Source organism: Salvia splendens, chromosome 16 (genome assembly GCF_004379255.2).
Source record: "Salvia splendens isolate huo1 chromosome 16, SspV2, whole genome shotgun sequence".
In the NCBI taxonomy this organism is placed as follows: domain Eukaryota; kingdom Viridiplantae; phylum Streptophyta; class Magnoliopsida; order Lamiales; family Lamiaceae; genus Salvia; species Salvia splendens.
Window position 1 is genome coordinate 19509641 of NC_056047.1, and position 23131 is coordinate 19532771.

Genomic DNA, 23131 nt, shown 5'->3' on the forward strand with positions numbered 1-23131 from the left:
ATTAATCTAGATCAAAGAATTAAACAATCAGCCAATTTAAAGAATTATTTAAATATAACCCATTTAAAATCAGCCCTAATTTATTAAACTCATTGGGCCCATCATGGAATTAATCCCAGCCCAAAGAATTATCCTTTTTAATTAATAATATTGGTCGACAACTAATTTGAATTCCTCCCAAATTTCAATTGCCGTTAGAAAAAGCATGACTCCCCTCCACCATCGGTATTCACTCCCTCATTCTCCATTCACCATTCACCATTTTCCCCAAATTGAGATCCCCAATTTGAGCAACCCTTAATTCCCGTCGCCTCCTCCGACTCACTCTACGCCGGCGACCACAACGCCCTCTCACTCCCTTCTACGTCCTCTCTACACTCCGGCTAAACAACACAGTCAAGTCACGATTCGCCCTTCGTTCCACCACCGCCTTTGCTTTCGGTTCGCGAGGTCTCATCACCACCACTCCGTCGCCGTCAGAACGGAGTTGCTGTGCTACTGTTTGGAAGCCGCTGCCGTGGAATCACCGCAGCCGAACATCAGCGCCTCATTGTCCCAGCTTTGCCGCAATGTCTCGCCGTCGCCACTGTTGCCTTTTTCCCTTGTTTATTTGTATTTGCCTTTTTGTGAAGCTATTAAACTTGTTGTGATGTCCAAACATTCATGGGTTGAAAGAGCACGTCACCGCTTGCTTATTTGTACATTGGTGTTATCCCTTTGAGCATTTATCTTAAAATTTGGGCTCAGCCATTGTGAAAGCTAGACCCAATAACTCTCTATTTCTCTCTCGGTTTTGGTGATGAAACAATTGTGTGATAGTGAAACTGATTGGGAGTAGACAACAAACATAAATGGATTGAAAGAAAATCTTTATTTTGATTTGGTTGCTTTACTAGCAACTTTTATTCTCTTAGAGTGATTTTTTCCACTGCATCATGTAACAGTCTGTTTGCTTTCTAAGGGTATTACTAAGGGTCCCACTATGTGGTAAGAAAATGTGGATTTTGTTAAATGTGTCTTTGGAAGGTTGAAATATAAACTAGAGTGTGTTTGCTTTCTAAGGGTATTACTAAGGGTCCCACTATGTGCTAAGAAAATGTGGATTTTGTTAAATGTGTCTTTGGAAGGTTGAAATATAAACTAGAGTGTGGGTCATGAACCATAATGGAAATTGCTAATTTTTAGGGGACACCATACGTAGTAATTGTGCTATACTATTGGGGGACGGATGGACTAATTGTTACTAGTATCAGTGCGAACCAAATGATTATACAATGTTGGGGAGTCAATTATTTTAAGCTAGATTAGTATTGTGAATTAGCATATGCATATTACAAGTTCTATTAATAGCGCTTATAACTTTATCCTACTGGCTAACTAAAATCTCACACTTCTGAATTCTTTCTTTATTCCTGATTACGTATTTGTTTTCTTCCTTATTTCTTAATTCAGTAGTTGTGTGGCAATGGAGGCGTTCTTGTTCTAGTTCAGGCCATCATGAACTTAAAGTTATCGGGCTCAGACAATATTTCCTCATACATGGCTGCTATCTCCCGCCTAAAATCTAAAGCTTTATCTATTGTGAGTGCACTTTCCAATTAAGATAAGTGGATATATGTCTGTAAATACTACAACTGCTGGTAAAGTTAGCACACCTGAAAATTTTTATGTGCTTATGCTTGTGGTCGGTGTGGTTGTGTGAACAAGCCCTTATGTCTTTAAAGTAAATGTGATTTTTTCCGCTGCAGCTTTTGCACCTTTGTGAAGCTGAAAGTGTATCCTACCTGGATGAGGTGGCCAGCAACACAACAACTCGGGATGTGGCAAAGTCTGTTGGACTCGAGGTATTGATTTCTAAAATCAAAGTGTAATGCAGTTTCTGTCATAACTCTCAGAGAGATACATATTTAGTTGCTTTTATGATAGACAAAGATTTCCCAGACCCTTTAGATCTATTGTTACAATTACATTGAAAAACCAGAAGTTTTGTTCTCTGAAAATAAACTGAAATAATCTCAAATGTGCTGCAGAAATTTTACACATCGAGAAAACCCAAATACGACACATTTCAAACTTTTTCTTGTGATTTTTAACTGCCTATTATAATCCTAGTTTGTAGTATTGCCCAGTCGCAATTGGGTCTATAACAAATGTTTATAGGTATACCGTACAATTAGCATTGCAATTTCTCCACTTTGAGAAGATTTTGCCTTCTATACATATGCAGTTGTCAATTTCTCATTTTGCCTTACTTCTATCATGGGCATATGTTTTGTATAGGTTCTTCAATTGCTGAAAAATGTTTGGTATAGATTCAAGACAGTTAAAAGCTCCCTCCGAGGCAAGTTACCCGAAGGGTCAACTGGAACGTAATACAAAGCGCTTGGCAGATGTCGTCTCAGATGCTTCAAATTTTCGGTCATTCATCATGATAAACTTTGTAAGCTTTCCATCAATACAATTAATTTTAAATATTATAGTGTTATAGATTTCATGGTAAGGTTTCTTTGCTTTTCATGATCAAAGGTCGAAAAGAGTCAAAGCATGATATCTGAGTTTCTAAGAAAATGTCTTTGCTTATGTGAACTTATGTATTCTTTTCTCTACTTCAGAAGCTGACAAAGTGTCTAAAGTTAGCAACTGCTTCTAACTCTTCCCTTGGTTAATCAAACATATCTATATTCTAATACTCTGTTGCATGTAGGTTCACAGTTGAGTCATTCTGAATCTTTAGTTCCAGGAGTTTTGAATGAAGATGATGTATAACTGCTGAGGTAATTTGAATATTTGCCTTCCTTCCATGCCGAAATCGGGCATTGATTATTTCTTCATGTCCTATCTTTCTTATTTTGCAATTTAGACAATGAAACATTCTAGCAGATGGTCACACTGGTGTTTCTTATAGTTGCACTCTTTTTTTCTTTAATAAACTTGCTTCACTCACCACAGTTATTTATTATGTGCATGAGTGCATTCTTTACTTAATGTATTTTTAAGGCTATCTAAGATTGACAATTTTCTTTGTAGGTTATTTATAAGTCAGTTTGAGTGCCGAATCATTCGTGCTACATCGGAAGATCATTTAGTCCATGTAAAACCACTCTGGCTTAACCTATGGATATCATTCATCTTTTTCCATAAAATGTTAAGTGCATCTGTTTGTTGGGTCTTAATAGAAATGATATTTACCTTAGTACATATATTTTTTATCATAATCACATCTGTCGTCTTCTTGATAAGATTTTAATGAAGTTTGTTTTTTCTTGCAGGAGCTTGGAAAGGGGTGGACTGCAGGAGCAACTAGCTTCCTATATTGGACTCTCGGCCCTGATGAGAAAAAAAGAGTAGGTACATTTTTTTTGTAAGAGATCATCTCATGTAACTTTTCTTGTGATGCAATACTTACCTTTTGTAGTGATGATAAGAGAAATGAAAGAAATTCTCTTTTTTCTATGATATAAAACGTTTCCTTCCTTTCGCTTAAGATTTGAAAGTCATGTTAATAAAAACCAAGTTTACATAACACTTAATTTGCTCGGGGTCTTACATGATATGCAAATGATTCACACTGTTTTGTAGGGAATAAGCTTCATAAAAAGGAATTTTAAAGCCACAAAAGGAAGGTAGGAAGGTAAGACGAATCTTGTAAAGATGACAGGAAAGATTGCTGTATATATTTAAAGAAAACAATTTTATCGGTCAATCAAAACTGAATGTTTGGAAAGTATCGAAGATGATCTAAATTGACTGAGTATTATGTTTTTATTCTGATAAAGATACACTGGTAGAGGTTTGTTTTCAGCATTTTGGTATGTGAGAAGGTACCAGGTTTCCCAGCAAGGCAGGAAATCCGAGCTTTTATTGTAGTCGTCAAATCCTGGTCTTTGAGGATTCTGGTAACTCTACTTCTCATCTTTTTCGGGTCTCATTCAAACCCGTATATACTCAACTTGTGATGTTTCCTACTTATACATGAGTGCCTAACTGCTATTTATTCTCATTCATGCCTGATATGTTGATTTTATAGAGAATTTAAATGTTTTTTTTTGGTAATTGAAATGTTATGATTAAGAGTAATTTCCGAGAGGTTGTCTGTCATGGCTCTCTAATATGTGCATCTCCTTAGTTTTTAATGATTTCATACACATCAACAATCGATAAACAACGAATATTACCTTCAGAACTATCCAAAAATTCCCTAGTACTATGCTACTTTGTAGTGAGGACAAAATGCTTCCACGAACAGAGTTTCACCACTTGCTATTTGTGTGTGCATGCAAGATTTTCTCTCTATTGATTGTCACTACTTTCACCACTTTTTTATGGGTTACTAGTGTGGGCTTCATTTCTCTCAAGGGTTGGTCTGTAAACTTGTTGTTGCTTACTAACTTCTGGAGAACTAGGTTTCCCGTGCTTCAGATAAAGTGACAATAGTGTTCTTTGGTGCCCGATTTCTTGAGCTAAGGAGAGAGAACTATTCCGGTTTTGAAAAATTAATTGAAAAAGCCATAGGGCCGATCGACTGAATGAGAGCTTTATCAGTTGCAATCTTGTTGATATTGGTGCATAAAATGATTTAGGCAATAGGACTAAAAGCCTCATATCCAAATTATCACATGCCTAACCCTACATAAACCCCTAGAGAGCCAGTTTGAGCCCCAAAAGCCTTTTTTCTTTGTTGAAAATTTTGAAGTCACTATATTAGCCTACGTATTATATCCATTTGTTGGCCTATATTTTCTACCCTAGTCACTAAAATTAAAGTGCTAGCACATTCTTGGAAGGGTATTTATGGTGGCAAGAAAAAGCTGGAAGTCCTGGAACATTTATTAGGTGGTATTCATTTATACTGAGATACAAAGTGAAAAAGCTGTGTGAAAAAAAGGCAGCCTTTAATGTGTGAAAAAAAGCCAACGCTAGAAAAAAATAAAAAATAAAAAGCCAGCCTTTAATGTGTAAAAAAAAGCCAAGGCTAGAAAAAATAAAAAGGCAGCCTTCATGTGTAAAAAAAAGCCAAGGCTAGAAAAAAAATAAAAAAGGCAGCCTTTCATGTGTAAAAAAGCCAAGGCTTGTAAAAAAATAAAATAAAAAGGCAGCCTTTCATTAGTAAAAAAAGCCAAGGCTAGAAAAAAAAATCGAGCAAAAAACAGAAATATGCTCAAAAGAATAAGATGACTTGGTTTAGATGGTAGAAAAATCTCAAGTTTGGGGTGTTGAGCTGTCAGAATTTTTTAGCATTCAGTGAGATGTGAAGGATGTAGTGAGGGATGTGCTAGTATTTTAAGAATGGTGATAAGCTACTAATCCAAATATGATCACACCTTTACCAAAAGCCCCGTTACATCCAAATGAATAAGACCTTTACATTTATGCATCATATTGACTTGTGAGCGATGAATTTTGCTTGATTTTGGGAGAAAGATCTTATGTGCTTAAAATAAAGAATAGCCGGAAGAACTTCTCTTTACGAATTAGCGACGATGGTTTGAGACTCCCAAGACATAAATCGAACTTACATTGAAGCATTGGATGCCTAGCTCTTAGGGAATTAGTTCGTGTACAATTCTTGTTCTAAAGTCTTACTCGCGAGTGAATTCGGGGTCAACCTATTTTCTCTAAATGATTCGTGTGATTTGACGTCACTTGAAGTAGAGGATTATCTAATGTCTTGTGAATGTGCTTATTTATCTAATTACAGAGGTGTTGTGTACCAATCTTGCTGTATTCAGGAAAGACTTTCTGTTTGAGTCAGATTACAGAGCTGCTGTGTACCAATCCTGTTGCATTTGAGGCTACTGAGATAATTCACCATATTCTCGTGTTACTCTTAGTCAATTTGAAGGCCTCTCTAAGCATTTAGATTCGTTTTTGCAAATGTTATCTCTCGTGGAACTAAGGTGTTTTCTGTGATAGTTCCTAGTGCATAAATAGACTAGAAAGTACTTAGTCGATCTGAAGGTCAAGGGTGGTAGGGGGTAATTGATCTGTTACATATATTATATTTTTGTTTGTTATACTGTGCCTGACGTTTTTCTACTTTTTCTAATCCACTTTTTGCTACCTTGCAGCATAATTAATATTAACAAACATAGCATCCTATTTTTCTTTGTCTCGTATGCCCTGTACAAATATGTGCTATATACGTGTTGCTTTGAAATGTAAAACCCATTGGTTGTCAAATCTTGGCTTCATAATATATCTGTTAAATGTTTTTATAGGCTCTTTCCCATTACTTACTACACACATTTCCTTTTTACTTTGGCATTCGGTTTGCTGTACTTGCATCTAAAAAAAGAAATCGCTGGCCTTGGAAGCTGGTTGAGCACTCAATTAGTGTCAAGTAAAGATACTTTCTATGAGGTTAGTGTTGCCACTACTGTAGCAAGGTGACTGATCTTTCTCATGATTTTAATTTTTTGCAATGCAAGAATGGAAACTGCAGCTTGTTGCCACTATGTAGTAAATACTTTAACTACAATAGATGGAATCTAGACTACTTCGATTTCTGTATATTTGGTCAAGTTCCTCAACAATTTAATTTGACTTAACATCTCTTATATGCCGGTTAAGTAGTTTTGTACATAGTCTACTGTGTTTGAGTTTGTTTTCTTTACCTGTCCGTTTGATGATTATGATTGATACAACAAAACAAATTCTGGTTTACTGAGTGAACATAAGAACAAATTAATAGTGTTGTAATATACTATTCAACATAACTATGAGTTGTAATGTTACCCTGTTCTAAAATTTTCAGTTTACCTATAATGTTTATCCTTTGTGAATGCTTCTGCTTCAGGATCAGTCATTAAGCATCAACGTGTGACTCACCTTACGCTGAGTATTGCTTTACGAGCTGTTTTAGATGCTTTGAGTAAGCCTGCAGATTGGTAAGTTTGTCCCTTCCTCGGTTATCTGTGAATTCAGTCTGACCTTGGATTTATGACATTGAGATGTTTTTCTCTGGGAGTAAGGCATTGGAGCAGTTTGTGGACCGTATCATTGAGTATTACTTCTCCAGTTTAGTTTTGACCACCTCACTATTTATTACATCGAGTTGAAGGGTATAAAGCTGCAACCAATATTTGCTTCAATATTCAAACATTTATTTAATAAACCTAACTTTAGTTTGATATTAAGTGTGCCATTTCATACTAAAGCCATCAATGAAGAACTACTGCAAAATCTTTCTGATGCTCTACACTTATCGGTACCTGATAAAATTGGAGTTGGTCTTGCTTTGTCTAATTCTGAAGAACACGATATCTTTATGATACTAAGAAGTGTGGTTAGTTATTCTCTTCTTTGTACATACATTTAGATATATTATTTTGTTTAGTTGTAGGAAGTGGAATACATACATAAGTTTATTATTTTTTTCTCCTTGGAATTCTTCCGCATGTTTCACTAAACCTATAACCCTTTTCTTGGCTGTATGCAGGAAAGAATTTCTGTTTGACACAATTTAGAGAGCTGTGTGCCAAAACTACTGCGTTTGAGGCTACTGTGATAATTCAGCATATTCTCGTGTTACTCTTAGTCAATTTGAAGGTTTTAATTATTTAGATTCATTCTTGCAAATGTTATCTCTTGTTCCACTACTAAGGTTTTTCTGTTATAGTTCCTAATGCATAAATAGACTAGAATGTACTTGGTCGATATAAAGGTCGAGGGTGGTAGGGGGCGACTAACTTCTTAACTTAAGAGAAACGGCGGAATAGGGTGGAAAACAAAAGGCACAAGTCTATTTATTGGTTTTTGAGCTTGCTTTGCTTGATCTTCTGCTTCTTGGTTGTTGCGCCTACAATTTTCTCTTTATTCAATTCATTCTTTGCTGCCTTTTGCAGCTTTATAATTAACCTGTAACATATATTATATTTTTGTGTGTTATGACGTTTTTCTACTTTTTTCTAATCCACTGTTTGCTACCTTGCAGCTTTATAATTAATACATACATAGTATCCTATTTTCTTTGTCTTATATGCCGTGTACAAATATGTCTTATATTAGTTATTATTTGATATATAAACCCCATTGATTGTCAAATCTTGGCATCTTAATATATCTGTTAATTGTAAGTACTTACTAGACACATTTCCTTTGTACTTCGGCATTAGGTTTGCTGAACTTGCTTCTAAAAAAGAAATCGTGGGCCTTGGAAGCTGGTTGAGCACTCAAATAGTGTCGAGTAAAGATACTTTCTAGAGGTAAGTGTTGCCACTTCTGTTGCAGGTTGACTGATCTTTCTCATGATTTTATATTTTTGCAATGCCGGAATGTAAACTGCAGCTTGTTCCCACTACTATAGTAAATAATTTAATTACAATTTATGTAATCTTGACTACTCCGATTTCCGTATATTTGATGCCATGATTTTTTCTGTTACATTTATTTGTCTGGTCAAGTTCCTCAAAAATTTAATTTGACTTAACATCTTTTATATACCAGTTAATTAGTTTTATACATAGTCTACTGTGTTTGAGTTTGTTATCTTTAACTGTCCGTTTGATGATTATGATTGATACAACAAATTCTGGTTTACTTAGAGAACATAAGAACAGATTAATAGTGTTGTAAAATACTCTTCAACCTAACTATGTTAGTTGTAATGGTACCCCGTTCTAAAATTTTCAGCTTGCCTATAATGTTTATCCTTTGTGAATGCTGCTTCAGGATCAGTCATTAAGCATCAACTTGTGACTAACCTTATGCTGGGTATTGCTTTACGAGCTGTTTTCGATGCTTTGAGGAAGCTTGCAAATTCAAAAGTTTGTTCCTTCCTAGGTAATTGGTTAATGTTATTATTGTGAATTTCAGTATGACCTTGGCTTTATGACATTCTGATGTTTTCCTTTGGGAGCAAGGCATTGGAGCAGTTTGTGGGTCATCTCATTAAGAATTATTGATCCAGTTCAGGTTTGAGCACCTCACTATTTATTCCAGCGAGTTGAAGGGTATAAAGCTGCAACCAATAATTGCTTCAATATTCAAATATTTATTTATTAAACCTAACTTTAGTTCGATATTAAGTGTGTTATTTGATACTAAAGCCATCAATAAAGAACTACTGCAAAATCTTTCTGATGCTCTACACTTGTCGGTACCTAATAAAATTTGGGTTGGACTTGCTTTGTCTAATTATGAGGAACACGATATCTGCACGATACCAGGATGTGTGGTTAGTTATTCTCTTATTTGTACATACATTTAGATATAATTTTTTGTTTAGTTGTAGGAAGTGGAATACATACAACAGTTTATTATTTTTCTCTCCTTGGAATTCTTCTATGTGTTGCACTAAACCTGTAACCCTTTTCTTTGTTGTATGCAGGAAAGACTTTCTGTTTGAGTCAGATTGCTGCGTTTGAGGCTACTGAGATAATTCAGCATATTCTTGTGTTATTCTTGGGAAACTAGGGTGTTTTCCGTGATAGTTCCTAGTTGTCTATAATGTTGTAAAATACGCTTCAACGTAACTATGTTACTTGTAATGTTACCCCGTTCTAAAATTTTCAACTTGCCTATAATGTTTATCCTTTGTGAATGCTTGTGCTTCAGGATCAGTCATTAAGCATCAACTTGTGACTAACCTTATGCTGGGTATTGCTTTACGAGCGGTTTTCAATGCTTTGAGGAAGCTTGCAAATTCAAAAGTTTGTTCCTTCCTAGGTAATTGGTTAATGTTATTATTGTGAATTTCAGTCTGACCTTGGCTTTATGACATTCTGATGTTTTCCTTTGGGAGCAAGGCATTGGAACAGTTTGTGGACCGTCTCATTTAGTGGCCACTGTACTGCCATCATATCCTGCACTTTGTAACATTTATAGGGAGGGCACTTAACAGTATTTCAGCGGCTTATACTGAACTGATGTTAGCCATAGTGCCAATACTGATCACCGACACAGTCATATTCAATCTTCATCTCCACATATAGAGGTATTAAACATGTAATGTTATCTTCCTGTTAAGTAGTTTAACCTGCATATGAGAAACAAATGATTGATTCTTAGAAAACATGACAAAAAGTGTTATCTCGATGTCTTCATCCAAATCATCTTCCCACATGCCTATATGTGGTTTCTATTTTCACCTTGTCTATGTGGTTGTGGATAATACTTCTACTCCAAGTGATTTGTGTGAACTCATGATCACTGCAATTTCATCCTTTTGGTTTCAGACTGCAGGCCCACCATTTTCTCTGATCGGACCCGGCAGCATATTGTCTGGATTAGCAATTCCCTCTTCGATCCCACTACAACAGAGACCACCAAGTTCTCTAGATGAGAGTTCACTCCTAATTACATGAAGCCATCACAACACACCTACCCTTCCTAAGGCAAGTAATAGGGTCTTTGTCTACTTTGATGTAGTTCACTTGATACTTTTTCATTTTTACCTTGTTTTGACTGTATTATTAAGAGCTAATCTACTCAAACCCACAATGCAGTCACTCAGTGGTGCTTTGCTGTCATTAAAATCTGCCTCCTCGGGTTTACCACGTTCTTCTAGATAAACCTCAGCAAGTAAATTGTCACGTTTAACTGTACTACTCTCTCTCATTGTGCCCTTTATGGATTATATTAACATTGGGTCTGGTGTTACAACTGTGCGAAGAGAAACTCCCATAGAGGTGCTTGGATGTAGACGTCTTATAACTTTTTGGCCCCTGTTTACACATTATCTTGATCCTTTGGTTTTCCCATGTTTTTACTCTTGAGGATTTTCTTCCTTGTTATGAGTTAGCATATTACAAGTTCTATTAATAGCACATATAACTTGATCCCACTGGTTAACTAAAATCTCACACTTCTGAATTCTTTCTTCATTCCTGATTACTTTCTCGTTTTCCTTTCCCCTTTTGCTTCTTTATTTTTTGTTTTCTTCCCTGTGACCTGTTTATTAATTCAGGAGTAGTGGGGCAATGGAGGCGTTCAGTCAGGCCGTCATGAACTTAAAGTTATCGGGCTCAGACAATATTTCCTCATACATGGCTGCTCTCTCCCGCCTAAAACCTAAAGCTTTACCGATTGTGAGTGCACTTTCCAATTAAGATAAGTTGATTTATGTGCTTGTACTTGCTTGGTGTGGTCGTGAGATCAGGCCCTTAATTCTTTAAGTGTGATTTTTTCAATTAAGTGCACTTTCCAATTAAGTGTGATTTTTTCCGCTGCAGCTTTGCAACTTTGTGAAGCTGAAAGTATCATACCTGGATGAGGTGGCCAGCAACACAACAATTCAAGATATGGCAAAGTCTGTTGGACTCAAGGTATTGGTTTCTAAAATCAAAGCATCGTGCAGTTTCAGGTTTTTTCTTTTTTGATTCTAGACTACAATAAACATTCCTCAAGTGTACTGGACTTTTTTTTATTCCGCCTCTGAGACCCTCATGCGTCTCCTTTTAATGAAACGCATGACGGAGATGCGTCTTTCATAGAGACGCATGAGGGACACGTGTCTCTCATTTTTTTCAATTTTTTTTGAACGACGCATGAGGCTCATGCGTCTCTAAATACATACACTACAACTATAAGCCATTGAGTAATGTTTGCTATCTGGAGAGAGAAATTGTATGAATACTGTGACACTCAAGGTCTACAAGTCTAGTCACGTCGAAGGGGGCAGGTTTTGCAGAAATTGGGAAAAAGTGGAAGAGTGAGAAAATTTTTAATGTGAGAGCAGTGAAATTTACTACTCCTATGATTTCTTAGGATATGTTACACAGGATATGTTTCTTTAAAATTACTTATCTTGTGTTTAAAATATCAAATAAAGATGTATTAGAATTTGAACTTATTAATCAATTAAATTTAAATAACTAATTAACGCAATAACTAAATTATCTAATTGACATAGTAATTGAAATAAAATGTTTTAATTAATTAATCATAACTTTATATAATTAATATTATGAACCCTAAAGATAATATTACATGTGATTGATAAGGCATGACATAAAATATTAGTACTACTGTGAGATTACAACTGGTCAAATAAATTTCTCAATAGAAAATGTAATTAATTGGTCATATTATATATAAGGTAATAGTAGGCTAGTAGCATTATTATTCATGCTTTATTCATGAATTTATGCTTACGGTCAGAATGGAGTAATGCATGCCTCCATCAGCACACTCCCGACGGCATCAGGGTCGTCATCAGTATTCATACAATTTCTCTCTCCAAATAGCACTCGTTACTAGCTTATAATTGTAGCGTCTCTCCCTAAGACGCATGACGGTCATGCATCGTCTAATAAAATTAATAATAAAATTAAAAACAAAGACGACGCATGATGGAGATGCGTCTCTCCTAGAGACGCTTGACCCTCATACGTCTCACCCAGAGGCGGAATAAAAAAAATCTAGTACACTTGAGGAATGTTAATTGTAGTCTAGAATCAAAAAAGAAAAAACCCTGCAGTTTCTGTGTCATAACTCTTAGAGAGATGCATGTTCATTGCATTTATGCTAGAAAAATATTTCACATACCCTTTAGATCTGTTGTTACAATTAGAATGAAATACTAGCAAGTTTTGTACTCTGAAAATAAACTGAAATATCTTAAACGTACTGCATAATTTAACACCTCGAGAAAATCTAGATACGACACATTTCTAACTGTATCTTGTGATTTTTAACTGCTTATTAGTAATGCCTAATCACAATTGGGTCTATAACAAATGTTTATAGTATTAACTGTACAATAAGCATTGCAATATCTGCACTTTGAGAAGATTTTGCCTTCTATACACAGTTGTCAATATTTTCATTTTTCCTTACTTGGTGCTATCTGGGCATTTGCTTTGTATAGGTTCTTGCCTTGTTGAAAAAAGCTTGGTATAGATTCAAGACAGCGAAATGCTCCCTCCGAGGCACGTTACCCGAAGGGGAAACTTAATACAAAGCGCTTGGCCGATGTCGTCTCATATGCTTCAAAGTGTGTTAATAGTGTTTGTAGTGTTTGTGTGTTTATAATGTTTGTATTTTCTGCATGTATTTTGTGTAGCGTGTAGTTTTTTTGATGCATGTGTAAAGTGTGTATGTAGTACCGGCAGTGTATGTATTTTGTGAATTTTGTGTATAGTGTGTGTAGTGAAGTGTGTTTATTGTGTGTGGATGTGTGAATTTTACGTGTAGTGTATAGTATGTGTTGATATACTTTGTGTGCAGTGTGTGCAGGGCATGTATTTTGTGTGTATAGTGTATTGTATGGATATTTTGTCTATACTATGTGCGTAAAGGGTGTTATTTTTTGTGTAATGTGTTTAGAATGTTTATTTTTTGTATCGTGTACGAGTGTGTATTTTTTGTATGGTGGGAGACAATATATGTAGTGTGTGTGTATGTTACTGTGTGCTATAATGTCTGGTGTGTGTATGGTGTTTATAGAATGTGTGTTGCATAGTGTGTTTTTTGGTGTAGTGAGCAACATGGGCATTGTATGTATATCGTGCGTGGAGCATATACTTTGTGTGCAATATGCACCGTGTGGTATGATGTATAGTGTGTATATAGTGTGCAATGTGTATGAAGAGTATTATTTTTTGTTTAGTGCGTAGCATGTTGATTTTGTGTAGTGTGTATGTTTGTATGTGTTTTATTTATATTGTGTTGGTTTATTTTATTTATACCGTGTTTAATGTATGTAGTATGTGCCATGAATTTAAAATTTGTGTATACTTTGTGTGCAATATGCACCATGTGGTGTGTGGTATGATGTATAGTATGTATATAGTGCGCAATGTGTATGAAGTGTATTATTTTTTGTTTAGTGTGTAGCATGTTGATTTTGTGTAGTGTGTATGTTCGTGTGTGTTTTATTTATATTGTGTTTGCTTATTTTATTTATACCGTGTTTAATGTATGTAGTATGTGCCATGAATTTAAAATTTGTGTATTTTATGTGTGCATTTGTTGTATAGTGTATAAATATTGTATTTTGTGTCATTATCAATTGTGTGTGGAATGTGTGTATGTATGAATGTAGTGCATGTGTATTTTTTATTTATTTTTATTCGTAGTATTGTGTTTAATGTTTAAAGTGTAATGCCACGTATGTATAATGTAGTGTGTTTATAATATTTATATCTTATGTGTATATTTTGTGTGTAGTGTTTGTTTAATATATATGTGTGTAAATTGTGTATTTGTGTGGTGTGTATAATTTGTGTTCAACGTGCAGTGTGTGTGTGTGTTTATTTATATAGTGTTTTTTATTTTTTTTATACCGTGTTTAATGTTTGTAGTATGTGCCACATATGTATATATATATTGTATTTTATGTGTATATTTGTTGTATAGTATATAAATTGTGTATTTTGTGTTAGAATTTGTAGTCTGCAATGTATGTATGCATGTATTTTTTGCGTGTATGTGTATTTTATTTATAATGTGTGTATTTAGAGGGTACTGTATGAATTTGTAGTATGCGTTGGTGTACTTTGTGTACGTTGTGTGTGCGGTGCATGTATTATGTGAAGTTTGTATGTATGTTTGCATTGCATGTATTTTGTTAATATGTGTGTGTGTGTGTGTGCAAGTTTATGAATTTTGTGTAAAAGTGTGTGTAGTATGTTTATAATGTCTTGTGTGTTTATGGTGGGTATAAAATGTGTGTTGCATAAATAATGTGTCTATATTTTTTTGCGTAGTAACCAGTATGTGTTTTGTGGTTGTATTGTGTGTTCAGTGTGTGCTATGATGTATAATATATATATATATATATATATATATACATATTTAGTGCGTTGTATGTATGAAGTGTGTTATTTTTTCTATAGGGTGAAGTAGTTTATCTTGTGTGTATGTGTGTGTGTTTTATTTATATTGTGACTGTGTATTTTCTTTATACCATGTTTAATGTTTGTATTATGTGCCACATATGTATATATTGCGTATTTTATGTATGCATTTTTTGTATAGTATATATAAATTGTGTATTTTGTGTTAGTATCTGTTGTGTGTGCAAATGTATATATGTATTTTTGTAGGACATGTGTTTTGTGGATTTTATTTAGTGTGTTTAATATGTATAATGTTATGTATACTGAGTGTAGTGTGTATACCATGTGTAGTGTGTAGTGTGTGTATTGTGTATTTTGTATAGGCAGAATGTATATTTTGTCAAAACTTAGTGCATTGGGTGTGTTATTTTTTTGTTGCGTGGTTAGTATATTTATTTTGTGTATTGTGTATGAGAGTGTATTTTGTATATAATGTGTGTTGTATGTGCAGTTTGGTGTGAAGTGTAATTTATTTATATTGTGTTTGTATATTTTATTTATACTATGTTTAATGTTTATAACATGTGCCAAGTGTGTATAAATTGTGTATTTTATGTGTACATTTATTGTATAGTATATAAATAGTGTATTATGTGTTAGTATATGTAGTGTGTATATGTATGTATGAATGTATTTTTCCAGTATATATGACTTGTGTATATTTGTGTATTTTATTTAGTGTGATTAATATTTGTAGTATGTGTTGCGTATGTATAGTATGTATATAGTGTGCAATGTGTGTTGTTTTTTTATAGTGTGTAGTATGTTTATTTGTGTAGTGTGTGTGTGTGTGATTGTTTTATTTATATTGTGTTTGTGTGTTTTATTTATACTGTTCTTAATGTTTCTAATATGTACCACGTATGTATAAATTATGTATTTTATTTGTGCATTTGTTGAATATTGTATAAATAGTGTAATTTGTGTTAGACTATGTAATGTGTGCAATGTATGTTGTGTATGGTGTTTTGTATATTTTATTTATAGCGTGGGTAATGTTTGTAGTATGTGCCCCTTATGAGTATATTTTATTTATAGCGTGGGTAATGTTTGTAGTATGTGCCCCTCATGAATAGTATGTTTATAATATTTGTATTTAGTATTTTATGTATAGTGTAGTGTTTGTTTTATCTGTTTGTACTTAAAGTGTGTATTTGTGTAGTGTTGGTAGTGTAATGTATGTTGTGTATAGTGTGTGTAGTGTAGTGTAGTGTGTGTATTGTGTATTTTGTTATTGTTTTATATGTATGTGCTTAAAGTGTGTATTGTGTTGTGTATGTGTGGTGTGTATAGTGTGTGTAGTGCAGGGTGTGTATTGTGTATTTTGTGTGGGCAGCGTGTGTATTTTGCCTATATTGTGTGCGTAAAGTGTGTTATTTTTTTGCAATGTGTTTGGTATGTTTATTTTTGGAATTGTGTACAAGTGTGTATTTTGTATATAGTGTGTAGTATGCGCACTTCGTTTAATGTGTATTGTATTTTATTTATATTATGTTTATGTATTCTATTTATACAGTGTTTAATGTTTGTAGTTTGTTTGTGTACATTTATTGTGTAGTATATAAATAGTGTATTTTGTGTTAGTATATGTAGTGTGTGTATATTTATGTATGTATTTTTTTAGTATTTGTTGTAGTGTGTGCAATGTATGTATGTATTTACTCATTTGTATTTAATATTTGTATGTAAAGTGTGCATGTATTTTGTTTATACGATGTGTGTAAAGTGTATTATTTTTTGTGTAGCGTGTTTAGTATGCGTAGTGTGTGGGCAGTGTTTATACAATGTGCGCAAAGTGTGTTATTTTTTGTGTACCGTGTTTAGTATGTGTATTTTGTGTTAGTATATGTAGTGTGTATATGTATGTATATGTAGTGTTTAGTATGTGTATTTTGTGTTAGTATATGTAGTGTGTATATGTATGTATGTATTTACTTATTTGTATTTAATATTTGTATGTAAAGTGTGCATGTATTTTGTTTATACGATGTGTGTAAAGTGTGTTATTTTTTGTGTAGCGTGTTTAGTAAGCATAGTGTGTGGGCAGTGTTTATACAATGTGCGCAAAGTGTGTTATTTTTTGTGTACCGTGTTTAGTATGTGTAATTTGTGTATAATTTGTGTAGCATGCGTACATTTAGTGTATGTATCTTGTGTATAGTGTGTGTATGCGGTGTGTATTGTATAGTGTGTGTATTTAGTGTGTGCATGCATTTGTTTATAGTGTGCGTAATGTGTGTAGTGTATGTGTTTTCTGTTGTGTGCAGTGTGTGTATTATATTTTTATTCGGTGTTTAGCACAATATCACATTTTGAATATAGTGTGCATTGTGTCCAATGTATGTAGAGTGTGTATTTTCATGCAGTGTGAGTATTTTGTGTATGTGTTAATGTGTGTATTTATTATGTGGTGTGTAGTGTGTATAGTGTGTTTTTGTGTTTCTGCACGCACTACACACACAAAATACACACTGCACACATGCAATGTGTTTGCAATGTTTGTGGTTACTGTAGTGTACGTAATATTTGTATTTTGTGCATAGTGTATGTAGTATGTGTAGTCTATGTAGCGTGTGGAGTGTGTATATTTTGTGTGTAGTATGAAATGTATTTGTACTGTGTGTGTATTTATTGTATAGATTATAAATTGTATTTTGTGTTTGTGTGTGAAGTGTGTGTATTTTGTGTTAGTATCGGTGGCATGTGCAATGTGTGTTTATAGTGTATGTATTTTGTGTATGTTTACCCAACACATAATCAATCAAGAACATAACAAATTAGGTTGAAAAACCATCCCCTATTCTTATGTCTATCCCCATGCAAAGAGATGTATCAACAATAATCAACAAAAACCAACAATCTCTAGTAATCAATCAACAACACAATTCATGGAAGTAATAATAGCCTAGGAATGCTATCAACGTGATTGTGCAGATAAATAATGAAGAACAATAGGGGTATTCACCAAAATTCAAAATCAACATTCAACACTATTCACTATCTTCAACAAAATTCAAAATTTATATCTTGGAAAACATGTGAGATCAATGTCAAACTCATCCCTAATCATAAATCATGTTTTCTAACTGAAAATCTCAACAATTAAGGCAATTCCTACCGAAGAATTCAAACCAAAAGCTTAGAAATTGAAAGAACATCCATGTTTTGGAGATTCAAACGTTGAAAACTTGAAATAAAGATTGTAATGCGAGAACAAGAGTGTGGGGGTCTGAATTTAGGAGAGAATTGGTGAATATATAGTGTGGAGGTCGTGTGCAAGGAATGAATTTGAGTGTGGGAGAAGAAGAAATGAGAAAATTTACCTTTATAAGCTTTAAAATCGTGTCTGCCTCTCGCCAGCAGCCGCAGGAAATGGTTCACCGTACACTGCACTGCTGGGAGGCCATGGAATGCGACGTAAATTTCACCGATATTGTTCTCTCTTACTTTACTTTCACTTAATTTTAACTATTTATTATCATTTTCGCAAAACAACGGCTGAAAAGAGACTGCTCACTTATAAAATGGGATGGAGGGGGTATTATTCATTACCAATACTATTGGAGATGGATAAGGTAAGCATAATCTATTGTCTATATGTACGTATGTTTAGATGGAGTAATTTGTGAAACAATCTAGCATAATTTTATTTGTCCAAATAAAATCATTGATTGAATAAGTATATATTGTTTTAAATAATCAGCGAGTGTGTAAAGGGAGACTTAGGATCCTTACTTTGCTCTATTTAGGTAATGCAGTATATATAATAAGATTAGAAGATTATTACTCCCTCCGTCCCACTCCAAGTGACACATTTTATTCTTTGAGACGTCCTACTTTAAATGGCATATTTCTAAATATGAAAACATCACTCTCTACTTTTTTCCATCTCTCTTACTTTACTCTCTCTACTTACTCACAAAACAACACTACATAAAATCTCGTGCCGAATTAGAAATGTTCCACTTAAAGTGGGACGGAGAGAGTTATATAAATCTCCTCACTAATAGTATGCGCTACAATATTATTTCCTGAGTCAACTTTGTTGATTCAAATTTAAAATATGAATCCTAAACTAAGTTGAGTAGTCCTTTTTTTTTAAAGGACTAAAAACAAAATATCCAATCATTTCTTTTTTAACTAAAAACAAAATATCCAATGACTCTTATTTTATTTTAGAATAAAGCTTAATTTTGGTCCTAAACATATGACTTGAAAAACATGTCCATAACAAATGAAATTCTTGCCGGAGTGGTACTTTTTTTACGGTTCCATCAAAAAACTAACGATCATGCCACTGTGCAATTAACATTGACCATTAGTTTTTTTGACGGAACCATACAACAAGGACTTCTTAGGTGATATTTTAATTTGTTACGGACCCATTGATAAGGCTCATTTCATGCATTGGTTTTGAGTGATATTACGTGCTTTTGGGGGGAGATAATGCACAAACCATGAGTTTAAGTGTGCAGGTTGCAGTTGGATCAAGTAGATCGTGCAAACTGACCGAGCAGACGCAGATTGAGCAGAAATGGAGTGAAAATGCCAAAAAGCCGTCTAATTGATCAAGGAGAATTATCAGAAGGAGCAGTGAACAGGACAGTGGAGAGAGAATTCGAAGACACTCTTATTTTAAGGGTACAAATGTCAAATCATGGAAGACATATCCTAGGAATTTGAGCTTGAAGCCACCCTATATAAATGGACCAACATTGAAGGAAGAGAGCAGCCCCCTTTAGAGCTCTTCTAGCCCACAGCTTCACATAGCTCACCATTCTACACAGTAGTTTTTAGAGAGTTCTTAGCTGCAAATTCACTCCAACTCCAGTTTCAAGCTCTCTGCCTCCCAGCTCGGAGGGGGAAATCCTCAGTTCCGGCTGTTTCAATCATTTCATCATAGTTCCACCGCTCCGAGTAGCGAAGAAACAATCTTTATTTTCTTCCGATTAACTTTCGTGCTTTGAGAATTTTTAGTAGTTTAACATCCTAGCTTAAGAATTTCATAGTTATTTCACTGCTTGTTTTCAATATTGACGTGGGAAGCTTGGATTTGGTTTTATTTCTGAAGTTGTGGAAGGTTTCGTTGAAGTTCTTGTTGGATATGGTGAAGTTGTCACGACCGCATTTTCTAAGGATAGAAAACACGGTTGATCGCGACTAGGGGATGATTAAAGAAGCGGGGAAGAAAGGAGAAAACACAAATCGACCATAGCTCGAAACAAATGGGAATAACTCGAAATAAAATAAGAGTTTTGAACAAAATAGACTTGAGTCTTTTAAGATGCACAACGGAAGGAAATGAACGCGGTTCCATGTATGAAGACATGAACCTCCGAGAGTCAAAATCTGACTGAATTAAATGCCTTGTCTCAATAGCACATCCTCCACCACTTCGCTGCTCAACCTGCACATTTAGAAATATATGCAGGGCTGAGTACAAAAAGTACTCAGTGAACACATTACCGAAAATTACACATATACATTTGAAAATATTGTCAAGCCATCATCATAGTAACACTCGGGGGTGTTATTGAAAAGGCCCGAGCTTACTAAAAATATTCACATTGGACTGCAGTCCCTTTTTCCGGTACTTAGCCATATCTGATCACATTGTGCCGTGGAGATGGTGTTCTCCCACGGTCACCTTACATTCATGTGCCGGGAAGGTGGCCACCTTCCTCGGTCACCTGCTCTGCCCAACAGGTCAGAGGTAGCTTGTGTACACTAGTCCGAGCGGGGACACCACCCTCACTGGGACCCGAATTCGACTTATATCATCATTCATAATTCACTTGGCCTTAGCCAAACAGATAGGCATCATACAAAAACATTTATGGCAAGGACAACATCACTTGAAACAACAACGAACATAGGTTCGAGTTTTCATAAAATATCACATCAAAATAATTTGCATTTTTATCCACATTAGTATGTAGGATAAGAAAGTTCACCTCGTATGCATCTCAAGGTTTTCACGAATCATTCTCTATTTCCCAGTGTTACCTTCCTCCATGTTCTCCCCCCTTTTTTTTTGAAACAAAAGTACAAGCTAAATTTAGCTTTAAGAAAACACAATAACTTGATGACATGCATACTATTTTATTCTGCTTCTTCTTTAAGCCCCACTCTTCAATTAGATTGGATCTTAATAATATGTTCCAAAGATTTATTTCCACGTAATTCCCCTTAACTAAATCCTAGGATTAGAATTTTATTTCGAAGTGTTAAGCAACTAATTAAAGAGAAGATTATTTATTTTGTTCCAGAAGTTCTATCTTCTATTAAATTATTTTATCTTACAAAATAATTTACACTAGCCCAAACTAAACATGTATCAATTATAATTAATGAACTAACTGGGCCAAATAATATCTTATGTGGAAGCTAGCCCAAAGATTAGATATTCGAAAATGGGTTCAAGGAATGTTTTCCTCCACTGGATCAAGGGAAGATTAAATGGGAATTAGCCCAATGGCCCAATCTAATATACACTCACACCAAGTCATCTTCTCCCCCATTCCTACCCTAACTAGATGAGAGCAGCCCCCCTCCATCTCTCTCTTAAATGAAGTCCACCACCGCCGCCTCCGGCGGTGTTTCCTCAACTCTGCTCCGTCATCATTCTATCCTTCCTCAACTCTCTCTATCTCTTCTCTATTCACCGTACCGCCGCCGCCACCGCCGCTACTGTATGCGCGGCGGCTCGCCGTCGCGGCCCTCCACCTCTCTCTCTCTCGGTATCCCCTCCATCTCCGATCGCCGCTGCCACGCACCGCCTCAGTCCTCTCTCTTTCTCCATCCATCCATCCGTCTCTCTCCTCTCTCTCCTCTCTCCCTCTCGGATCTACTCATACCGCCGCCGTCCCCTCTTTCTCTCCAGATTCGCCGCCGTCATCCAATCCGTCGCTCTTCCAAACTCGCCCAGCCACCGCCGCCGTCAGCAGCATCCAGCCACCGCCGCAGTCAATGCACAGAGCCATCGCCTGTCGGCTTCTCCGCCGGTTCGTGCAGTTGTCCGAACTCACCCCGAACAGCTCCGAACAGCCCCGAAGAGTCCCGCTGTAAGTTTCTACTTGGTTTTATGAATTAAAGTCTGGTTCTTGAACTTAGTTCACTTTGATTAAAACGGTTAAAGATTGATTCCAGATTATTCATTTAATTCCGAGTTCAGCGTGGGAGTGTTCAATTGTGTTAATTGCTTGAGTTATGCGATTAGTTCGGATGATGGTATGCAAAAATAGATGATTAAACTTGAAATAGGGGAGGGGCGGAAGTGTACCTTCGACGGATTTTGAGAGGATTATCGATAGCTCTTTCTCGAATTTGGTTCTCGATTTCTTGAGTAGGAAAATTAAAGAATGAAATCTTGTTTTGCTGCAGAAACGGGAGAGAAACGGATTGTGCAACAAATATTATAGAGGAAGAGGATTTGGTTGGGAGGTGGGGGTGAGTAAAAGAAATTGATTGTGCATCTATATGCGTACTCACCAAGGCAGTGAAAGTGACGGTGTAGCAAGTTATTCTTATCTCAAATTATAGATGGAGTGAAAGTGATTGTGTAGCAAGTTGCCTACATTCCTATCTATAATTAAACGCAGCATTTAATGCACTGCTCTTTTTATTTTATTTTATTTTATTTGTTTATTTTGGTGTAGGAAAGAACCTGGTTCAAGCTCGTGGCTGCCCGCGTTGAAATACCCGATTTGCTTAGAATGTAGGATGTATTAAATTTTGCTGGATGTATTGGATATTAAAATTTTAATTTTGGGATCTTATTTATTTATTCATTTAAATGTATTATATTCATATAGGTGTAATATATTTATGTGTTCTATTTACTTGTCTAACGCCTAAACAAACAACAACGATAATCTATCGAAGCTCGGATTTAATCGCATAAAAGTCACTTATATAGGTAATCAAGCTAATAATATTATTTCTAATAATATCGGTTTAGCGGGTCGTTACAGAAGTTGAGCTTTATTTGTGTTTTGTTGCATGCTTTTCGCAATTGGTAGTTAGATCTTGAGATGTTGAGCTTATTTGTGTTTGTTGGATGCTTTTCGCTAACAATAGTTTTTAGGATGTCCTAGTTCTAGCTTATTAACGTCTGATTTCGTAGATCCATGCTAGTTAGAGTTTGATTCCGTAGATCTGATCTGTTCTGTTTTGGAAATTGCATGATTATGGCTTATTCTGGTTGATCACTTAGCATAGATCCAGTAGTTCTTCGCTTAAATTTGTCGTTCGCGTCTTGTTTTGAAGCATGCTTTGTTTTCTTAAGATTCGATTTATGCAATGCTCTGTTCTTGCTTAGTTTTTTGAAGGAGACGAAGTAGGAGGTAGTT

The 23131-nt window shown here is 35.1% G+C and overlaps 4 long non-coding RNA genes across 23 annotated transcripts; 2 read left to right on the plus strand and 2 right to left on the minus strand.

Moving 5' to 3' along the window:
- Positions 1-188: 188 nt before the first annotated feature.
- On the plus strand, positions 189-13850 carry LOC121770672. Of its 19 annotated transcripts, none has more exons than XR_006043795.1 (16): positions 189-1581; positions 1749-1844; positions 2281-2440; positions 2705-2774; positions 3028-3091; positions 3270-3344; positions 3580-3896; positions 6296-6360; positions 6797-8204; positions 8671-8781; positions 8862-9449; positions 9556-9666; positions 9747-9934; positions 10176-11027; positions 11172-11264; positions 12809-13850. It is a non-coding gene; the product is annotated as an uncharacterized LOC121770672 (long non-coding RNA). The 19 variants fall into 19 exon arrangements; XR_006043788.1 differs by having other exon boundaries at positions 6797-7285; positions 7439-7548; positions 8115-8204; positions 8862-9934; XR_006043792.1 differs by having other exon boundaries at positions 6797-6887; positions 6972-7061; positions 7138-8204; positions 8862-9934.
- Positions 6675-7335, minus strand: LOC121770675. The gene is made up of 2 exons (XR_006043804.1): positions 7212-7335; positions 6675-7069 (listed from the first exon to the last, which is right to left on the minus strand). It is a non-coding gene; the product is annotated as an uncharacterized LOC121770675 (long non-coding RNA).
- A 6276-nt stretch (positions 13851-20126) lies between the features above and the next one.
- Positions 20127-22199, minus strand: LOC121770674. The gene is made up of 3 exons (XR_006043803.1): positions 22063-22199; positions 20735-20806; positions 20127-20187 (listed from the first exon to the last, which is right to left on the minus strand). It is a non-coding gene; the product is annotated as an uncharacterized LOC121770674 (long non-coding RNA).
- Positions 20814-22589, plus strand: LOC121770673. 2 transcript variants are annotated; one of them, XR_006043802.1, is made up of 3 exons: positions 20856-21844; positions 22164-22229; positions 22439-22589. It is a non-coding gene; the product is annotated as an uncharacterized LOC121770673 (long non-coding RNA). The 2 variants fall into 2 exon arrangements; XR_006043801.1 differs by having other exon boundaries at positions 20814-21844; positions 22164-22589.
- Positions 22590-23131: the final 542 nt, after the last annotated feature.